The 9,294-nt window shown below is 41.5% G+C and overlaps 1 long non-coding RNA gene across 1 annotated transcript; it reads left to right on the top strand.

The window, feature by feature from the left end:
• The first annotated feature begins 1,262 nt into the window (after positions 1-1,262).
• LOC142873402 (uncharacterized) lies at positions 1,263-9,038 on the top strand. Its single transcript, XR_012921461.1, has 3 exons — positions 1,263-1,373; positions 4,840-4,941; positions 8,853-9,038. It is a non-coding gene; the product is annotated as an uncharacterized LOC142873402 (long non-coding RNA).
• The last annotated feature ends 256 nt before the right edge of the window (positions 9,039-9,294 follow it).

The following is a 9,294-nucleotide window of genomic DNA, read 5'->3' as shown; positions in this document are numbered from 1 at the left end:
CCATCAGGGCTCAGACTGCAGGCGTGGGCCAACGATGCAACAACAGCATGAAAGTTTAAGAGTTTTCAGTACTTACCCTAGGGGGTACATGGCACACCTGGAGGCCACACACACACACACACACACACACACACACACACACGAGGTCATGGAGCCCATGCAGAGAGAGTGAGAAGGGACTTACGGGCCAATGCCTTTATTGTGTTCAGGGCACTATCCAACCTACTTTCTCACAGCGAGCTTTAATGGGTGGGTTTAAAGCAAGCAGGCACAAGTTCCAGGAGGCCACGCTGTGACTGAGAGGGGGTCACTTTGAGTTTGAGGGCAAATGTCTAAATGGTCTGTCTGTCATTCACAACAACAGGAGTAGAACTGGAGGTCATTATGTTGATGTGAAATAAGCCAGGCACGGGAAGACAAATATCGCATGTTCTCACTTACGAGTGGGAGCTAAAAAAGTTGATCTCGTGGAGGTAGAAGGATGGTTACCAGAGGCTGGGAAGGGTTGCCAGGGGAGGGAATGAAGACAGGTACAGACATACGACTAGATAGAAGGAATAAGTTCTCGCAGTCGATAGCACAGTATGGTGACTACAGTTAACCACGATATATTAGTAATACATTAACAATAATATATTCAAAATAGCTGGAAGAGAAGATCTGAAGTGTTCCCAGCACAAAGAAATGATAGGTGTTCGAGGTGGTGGATATCCTAAATACCCTGATTTGATCATTCCACACTGTAAGCATGTGTCAAAATATCACATGTACCCCATAGATATGTATAATTAATATGTATCAATAAGGAAGAAAATGGACGTTTCATTTAAAGGAAGTGGTGGGAAAGCTGGGAGCCCAACCTGCTGGGCGAGAGAGTTGCCTCTGAGTTCTTATCTCTGGCCACCAGCTGGAGCCATCTGGCTGGGGTATAGCACTGGAAACTGTGTCGAGCGTGACTGAGCCCTACTTCTGCCATGAAAAAGTTAAATTTGTATATAAAAATGGATGCTGAGGCAACATAAAGTCAGAAGCACTCACTACACTCACCCCCACCAAATAGTCCTCCAGATTCACTGTGACACGGCCAGCCCGGAGGGGAGACGGTGCTGCCATTGCCTCCCCTCCCCCAACGTCCCCCAAGGTGTCATGAGGGATGATCACCTAACCCTAGTGAGCACAGGTGGGATTCCTCTACTGACATGACCACTGGGGATCAGATAGGAAGGGGCGGGACCAGGATGGGTGGAGCGGAAGCCAGAGGCCTAAAACCCCACCAGGGAAGGCGGGAGGCAGCGGAGGTAGGACTCCACCTGAGCCCCTGGTGCATGCTCCGTTGTCCCACCAGACTTCACTTACCAAACACAAATTAAGAGGTAAAGTTGTTGTATTTGTTTGCTAGGGCTGCGTAACAAAGTACCACAGGCTGGGTGGCTTAAACAACAGAAATTTATTTCCTCCCAGTTCTGGAAGGCTAGAAATTCAAGATAAAGGTGTTTCCAGGTTTGGTTTCTTCTGAGGACTCTCGTTGGCTTGTAAATAGCCATCTTCTCCCTCTTTTATTTCCCTTTTCTCTTTTTTTTTTTAGGGATGAGGTCTCACTCTGGCACCCAGGCTGGAGTGCAGGGGCATGATCATAGCTCACTGCAGCCTCAAACTCCTGAGCTCAAGTGATCCTCCTGCCTTGGCCTCCCACGTAGCTGGGACTACAGGCATATGCCAGCATGCCTGGGTAACTTTTTAATTTTGTGGAGACAGGGGTCTTGCTATGTTGCCCAGTCTGGTCTCCAACTCCCGGGCTGGAGCAATCTTCCCACTTCAGCCTCCCAAAATACTGGGATTGCAGGTGTGAGCCACCACATCTGCCTGTCTTTTCTCTCTAAGTGGTCTTTCCTTTGAGTCTGTCTGTGTTTTAATCTCTTCTTACAAGGACACCAGTCATATTGGATTAGGGCCCACCCCAATGACTTCTTTTATTCTTAATTACCTCCTTAACACATGGACTGCCACATGAGAAAAAAAATTTTTTTCTTGGGGCCACAGTGTTTTATTACAAAAATATAATAAAAACTTCGAAAACAAAATGATTCTTTCTAATTTAATGAAAATTTCGTTATTTTGTATTGTTTATTGTTTTCTGTGCGTAAGTTATATGCAACTTGAAAAATAATTCATAAGGGTAAAGGTAATTCATAAAGAGTTGTGTGAGTTACATATGCTTCATGAGCTCCTGGGCTCAAAACTAACATGAGTTATATACAACTCACATGGCAGTTAATGTGTTAAAATTCATATCTTCAAATTAAGTCACTGTATTCCGAGGTACTCAGGGTTAAGATCTCAACGTATGAATTTTAGGAGGACACAAATCAGTCTAGAACAATTGTTATGAGTTTTAAGATGTCAACTGCAGAGTGTTAAACCTCAAGCATGGAGCATCTGTGTCCAAGGCCCTGTGACCACACGGCATAAGTGCCCATGAAGCCAACCCTGGGCTGGGCTATCAGTGGTGTAGGAGCAGCAGTGTGGAGCTCAGATGATTTAACCCCCTCCTCCCAGACCTAGGAGTGTCAGGCTCACTGAAGAAGGAACACTCTTCGCTGGGCGGACTTGTAAAGGAAGCCAGGCAGTGTCCTTGGATGAGAGCCAGGTTTTGTTAAGACAACAGAAAGGATAAAAGTGACTTTAAGCAGGTGGAGGATCAAGTGGAGTTTCTTTGCAAGCAATAGAACATTCTACTGGACAGGGTGAAAATGTCCGGGAAGATCAGCAGTGAACAAATAAACCCTGGAGTGAAGTGTATGAGGATGAGAATAGAAGAACAAAGGAAACACATAACAAGGAGACTTTACATTTTATTTTTAATTATTCTGGCTTTAAATTTCTTGAATTTAGAAGGTAAATTAACACTCGATTGAATTTTAATCAAATATTAACATTTTTTGATCCAACTGCTGCCACATACAAACATGGTGTCATGGATGGGCCAGTACAAGGATATTTCAGGCTGATCTATGCTAGTTCTTCTGTGGTCTCAGTTCCAATCAATGCAACATTTAGGGAGGATAGACTATGAAGAGTTTCATTCTGTAGCTGTAGCATACTGCCTGGTCTCCCACACCGGAAACAAAATCATAATTATTATCACATAACTGTAGCACTCTAACAAATTAAGCTTAGTCCCTTGAATATTTGCTTGGGGTTGTTACCCTCAATATCTTATAATCATCTTTCCCAGAGAACAACAAAAAAGGCTTGTCTGCATTTATATTGGTAGATACAAGCGATTAATATGTTTAAAAACCTACCGCAGTGGAATGTCACTACAGGAAATTAATAGCATGAAGTAGAGATAAAAGTAGCTTTCTTACATCGAAAGCTACATAATGAAAATACTGATGTATCTTTGCATATGGTTTTTATTTTCCATTCCAATCATCAGATTATAAAAAATAATTTTTATTTTAATAATAGCAATCATTTAAAAAAATTAAATATATGTTCATTGTAGAAAATTTAGAAAATGCAAGTTGAACATCCCTAATCCAAAAATCTAAAATCCAAAATGCTCCAAAATCCAAAACTTTTTCAGCACTGACATGACACTCAAAGGAAATGCTCATTGGAACATTTCAGGTTTCAGATTTTTAGATAAGGGATATTTGACCTGTATAGATAAGCAAAACAGACATCACTATAATTCTAACACCCATTGTCTTTTAGATATTTTTGTTTATTTTCTTCTAGTCTTTTTTCTATAATTATCTATCCATACACTTTATTTTTGCAAAAAGTAGCATCCAATTTTACATAGAGTGTTTAGTAATCTGCCTTTTATTACTTAACATTGTAGGATGAACAATCTTGTATATATTATGTTAATGATTACCTTTAGTTATAATTTATTTAATAAATTTCCTGTTGTTGGATATTTAGGTTTTTCCAGATATTTATGATCATGCAGCAATGAACCTCCTTCTAGCTATAAGGTTTTTATTTACATAGGATAGATTTATAGAAGTATCAATGTGTCAAAGTTTATGCTTGTTTTTAAGTCTTTTGAAAAAAAATACTTTTAAATAGGTAGAAAAGGCTAAGACCTTGTCTGCTTGAATAATTATTAGGCATTTCCACATAGGAAATGTGGAAATAAGACCAGGAAATAAGACCAGGGTTGAATTCCTGCTTCTTCCACTGACAAGTTGATTAGTCACTCAACCCCTTTAAGTCTTGTCATTAAATAGAGTAGACAAGGAGTTGTCTATTTCCTGTACAGTTGTCCTTGGAATTAAATTAGTTAAATTTACACTCAATAAATGTGACTAGGAGCAAATTAGGAGAGCATTTCTGAATTTGTGAATGAGAACCGTTGAAGGTTAAATACAAATATAGCTTAGTTATCTCATATTTAGTGACATTTGTTTAGATCCTGTTTGGGCAGAGAGAAGGTGGCTTGTGGGTTGACCACAGTTGTACAGGAAATAGTGATTAAGTTGAAGGTGATCATCTAGGACCTGTCCAGGGAGTAGCAGTCTTGGCTAAGTAACCCAAAACATCCTGGTTTCCTTGGAGAGGTCATTTCTCTAGTGCATGAGACAATCTCAAGCTCCCTTCCCTGAGAAATACTTAATATCAACTAATTCTCCTGTCCCATATCATACCATTTTATATGTAGCTTGCTTACAGGGAGATAATGCACTAAGAGATTGACTTCAGAATTTCAGTTCTCTGGACTAATTCTTCATTAGAAAGTAAATATCTTAGTCCATTTGTGCTGCTATAACAAAATACCACAGACTGGGTAATTTATAAACAATACAAATTTATTCCTCACATTTCTAGAAGCTGGGAAGTCCAAGATCAAGGCACCAGCAGATCCAGTGTCTGGTGAGAGCTGCTCTCTGCTTCCAAGATGGCACCTTGTCCCTGTGTTCTCCCGTGGTGGTAGGTTGAAGGACAAGAAGGCTACCTAGTTCCCAGGGGCTCTTTTTAAAGGCATATAATCCCCTTCGTGAAGGTGGAGTCATCATGACTTAATCACTATCCAAAAGTCCTACCTCTTAACACTATTGTATTAGGATTTCAACATGAATTTTGGAGGAGACACAGTCAAACCATAGTAGCAGAAATTTGGTATGCTGATTTTTATCAATCTACATGAACTTGGTCAATGCAAGTCACCATCGACAGTTAAGCCCATTCCAATGAGAATTAGGAATTCTGGGTTCTGAGATAGCAAGGGTAAGACAGACTCAAAATTCATCAAGGTCAATGCCACCTTGATAGACGCCAGTCTGGAATGTCAGCCAGTCCTATTGGGTGTGACCTGCTTTCTTTAAACTCCAACAAACAACAAACAAAATATGTCATTATGTTTTTCTGTTATTTAATCGATATTAATGGGTATCTAATGCTATACCCTGAAGAAGGTCACAGTCTTAACACTGGCAAGTGACTCATAAATAATATGGCAATGATAATAAAACAATAGGCAAAATGCTAAAGTGGAGAAACATTTAAATTACTGAGGGAGAGCAGAAGAGAGGTGACTCATCACCCAGAAAAGTGTGGAAGGGATTTGTGGAGGAAGTGATATTTATGCTGGATTGTGAACAGATCCGCCTGTCTAGTGGTGGGATGGGGAGAGGGCATTCTAAGTAACTGGAACAGCAGTGCTAAGGCATGGAGATGAGAAGGCACATGGCATGCTTGAAGAATCACAACAAATTTAGTGAGACTAGAACAAAAGGCACAAAGTCTATGGAAGAGAAGCAGGAAGGAGGTAGTGATGGGATATAAATGATGGAGAGATAGTTTAGGGCCAGTTTTTGAAGGTTCTTTATGTTATTTAAAGGATTTTGGACCATATTCTGTATTCAAGATAGAGACATATATGTTGGAAAATGAGTTGGTAGAATTTATTTCTGAAGATTTTTTAATTATTGCAAAGATGTAAATCTGAAAGAGAGTACTTGGTAGAGGACCATATGGTTCTGAAATTGGCTTCATCCTGTAGAACACATTTTATAAAGAATTTCGTATGTGGAAAAAGCAGTTCTATCAAACTGGCCCATGATACAAATCTGGAAAGAAGTACTACAAGATTAGATGATCAAATTACAATTTTAAAAGACTAGTTAATTTGTGTATTCAAAAAATGTTTATTGAGCATCTACTATGATTCAGGAACTTTTCTGAGTGCTAGGGATGCCATGGTGAACAAGTCAAAGTCCTTGGCTTCATGGATTTTATACTCTTAGGAAGAAGACTGATGGAAAAAAGCAAATAAATGTATCATATAATGTCAGGTAGTGGCAAAAGAAGTGAAGAAAATTGATATAGTGTAAAAGGTGATAGAGAATAACAGAGGGAGAAATTTTGAGGGAAGAGAGTTCCAGGCAGGGGAACAGCAAATGCAAATGTCCTGAAGTGGGAACAAGCTTTGCAAGCAAGATGGCCAGTGTGGATGGAGCTGACTGACCAAAGGGAAATGGTAAGAAATGGAGAACTATTCAGAGGCCGCCTCAAGAGTTGGCTCAATGAGGCAAAACAAACAAAATGTTGTTAAACCATGATGTATACAAAGTCATTTAAAAATAGGCGGGTAGTATTATAACAATAAAAATATAATAGACTGTTTTATTTCATAAAAATCAATTTCACAAGGGAAGGTTGAAGGAGATAAGTCTTATCAGCAGTTTATGTGAAAAAGATCTCAAGGCCTTGGTAGATCCACAAGCTCAGTTTGAACTCGTATGAAATGATGACTGCAACACACACACACACCTGTGTGAGCATGCCCGTACCCGCGCTTACCGCAAGCTTAGACTAAATTAACAGAAACATACCCAAATTAAATAACATAATACGCTAGTATTCTTTGTATCTACCATGTTTAAAGCATTACATTGGCTTTACGATGAAAAATGTTAAGAGAGTTATTGGTGAATTAAAATTTTTCTCATTATTTAGTGACCAGGATGCTTAGAAAGATAGAAATAATAACCTTGATAAATCATTGTGGCAATATACACAGACAGAAAATTAGGCTTATTCTTTATTCCTCCGTGGACTGAATGCCTCTGGGTGGAAGCAGAGTCAGTTCGGTCTGAGAGAACTTTCAGCCAGGTACGGTAGCAGTAACTGCAGCGGGCTGCCTGGGGGAGGTAATCCACTTCTCACCTGCTTGCCTGGATTCCAGGGCAAGTGAGAAGGAGACACAGGAGGCAGGAGGGAAGTCTACCACGCTGGTGATAAAGGTGCATCAACACCCTCAGCCTGGACCCATAGCTAAATGAGCACCTCCGATGTCCTCTCCTGTCCCCTCCCGTCCAGCCCTGTGCTTTCGACACAGGCTAGGAGGCAGCAGGAAGTTGGGACAGGTAAGTGACTAAGGTACTCAGAGCCTGGCCCATGCCTCCTCCGTCAGCCTGACCCTAGCCCAGCCCTGACACGGCAGGCCCTTCCTTGCCTGCCGTCTCTCCAGAGTGACACAACATCCCTGCTTGCAAAAGTAGGAGGTGGAAGAAACTGCAGGAAAGTGGGAGAATGATTTCTAATTCTCTTCTCAAAATATTGCTCTCCCTGCCCTGGGAATTTTTCCAGCACACCCTGGATGAGAATTTATCAAATGTTCTTATAGGGAGGATTTCTGCTTTCATCGACGAAAGGTGTACAAGGCTACTTTAATGTGCCTATCAATTCCTAATATTTTATTTCATTGCTTAAAATGCTTAAAGCTTTCCTTTCGGATAAAATTCAAATTGTTCAGCCTGTTATTCAAAAGGCTCTGCGAAGTACCCTACCTTACTCCTGTCTCCAAATTGTTCCTGCTACTTTCTAACCAGTCTACATGACTCTGGGCTCAGGTACATGCCTTGCCAAGTCCTCCTTGGTTCCTGCACCGTTTCACTCTGCCAGAGCCCACTTGGAAGTTCCCTTGCCCTCCATCATTTACGCCAGCAGTGTAGCACTTATCAAATGCTTGGTGTTCGTGGAATCCTCCCAAGCACAGAAGGAAATACAAAGGCATGCAAGAAAATACTTTTCAAAACAACTCATGATTCAGGACCAGAACAAGTGAGTCTGGCAGAGGTGGTACAGGGTGGCCGTGGCAACAAAGCTAACAGTCCTGTGTGGGCTGCTTCACATCAAAGCTGACATCGTCACCGCTTTGGCCGAGTGCCTGAACAGCAGAAGTCGATGCCAAACTTGTGACCTGGCACCATCCCGCAGCGGAACCAGCCAACTAGCTACTTGGTGACAGGTTGACTGCACTGGACTCTCCTTTCTGGGCTGCCGCAAACACTGATTTGTCCCCATCAGACTCTGTTCTCACCGAGTGAGATATGGATTCGCCTTTCCTGGCCACGATGCCTCTGTTAGGACCTTGGTTTGTGGGTTTACAGTATCTTTTAAAACGGCTCTGGTGAAAAAAAAAAAAAAACTCGGAAGAAGCTGAGGCCACGGGGTTCACACTTGCAGAATTCCGCTGGTCTTACTGTGTGCTTCATCACCTGAAGCGGTTGGTTTTATAGAACTGCGAAGTGGCCTGCTGAGAGCTCGGTTATGCTGTCAGCTGGGAGACAACACCCTGGGAGGCTGGATGAAATGCAGGCTTTAAACCAAAGTCCGATGCACAGTGCTGTTTCTGCCACAGCCGGAATATAGAGAAGTCTGCCAAGGGTTTTTACATCTAGGTAACCACTCTGTCTCTCTCTCTCTCTCTCTCTCTCTCTCTCTCTCTCTCTCTCTCTCTCTCTCTCTCTCTCTCTCTCTCTCTCTCTCTCTTTTGGCTTTTGGCTTTTGGTTGTTGGCTTCCCATTTCTTCATCTCTGTGTTCTGCTAATTTAAAGATCTCAAGTGAGAAACGATTCCACGTGGTCACAACAATGGTTTCATGGACCAGGAAGTTAGAGACTGTCATTGTGGGATCTTTATGCCACGAACTAAGAAGAAAGAAGGAGGCAATTCTGCGGCTCTGGGTATTGATTACAATTACCAAGGGGAAATCAGATTTATGAGCACAATGAATGAAGGCAGGCAGGCTTAAGTTTGGAATCTAAGGAATTCTGGGTACTAATAACTCCATACCCAGTAGTGAAAGTTAATGTAAAGTCACAGCACCCCAATAAAGGCAGGATCACTGAGGACTTAGACCCTTCAGAAATGAAGGTCTGGTGCCTATCCTCAGGGAAGGAAGCCTAAACATGATGGTTAATTTTATACGTCAACTTGAATCGGGTATTTGGTAAACCATCATTTCTGGGTGTGTCTGTGAGGGTATTCCTGGAAGAG

The sequence above is a fragment of the Microcebus murinus genome, chromosome 10 (assembly GCF_040939455.1).
Source record: "Microcebus murinus isolate Inina chromosome 10, M.murinus_Inina_mat1.0, whole genome shotgun sequence".
Classification (NCBI taxonomy): Eukaryota; Metazoa; Chordata; class Mammalia; order Primates; family Cheirogaleidae; genus Microcebus; species Microcebus murinus.
This window is presented reverse-complemented; position numbering and strand designations above follow the sequence as displayed.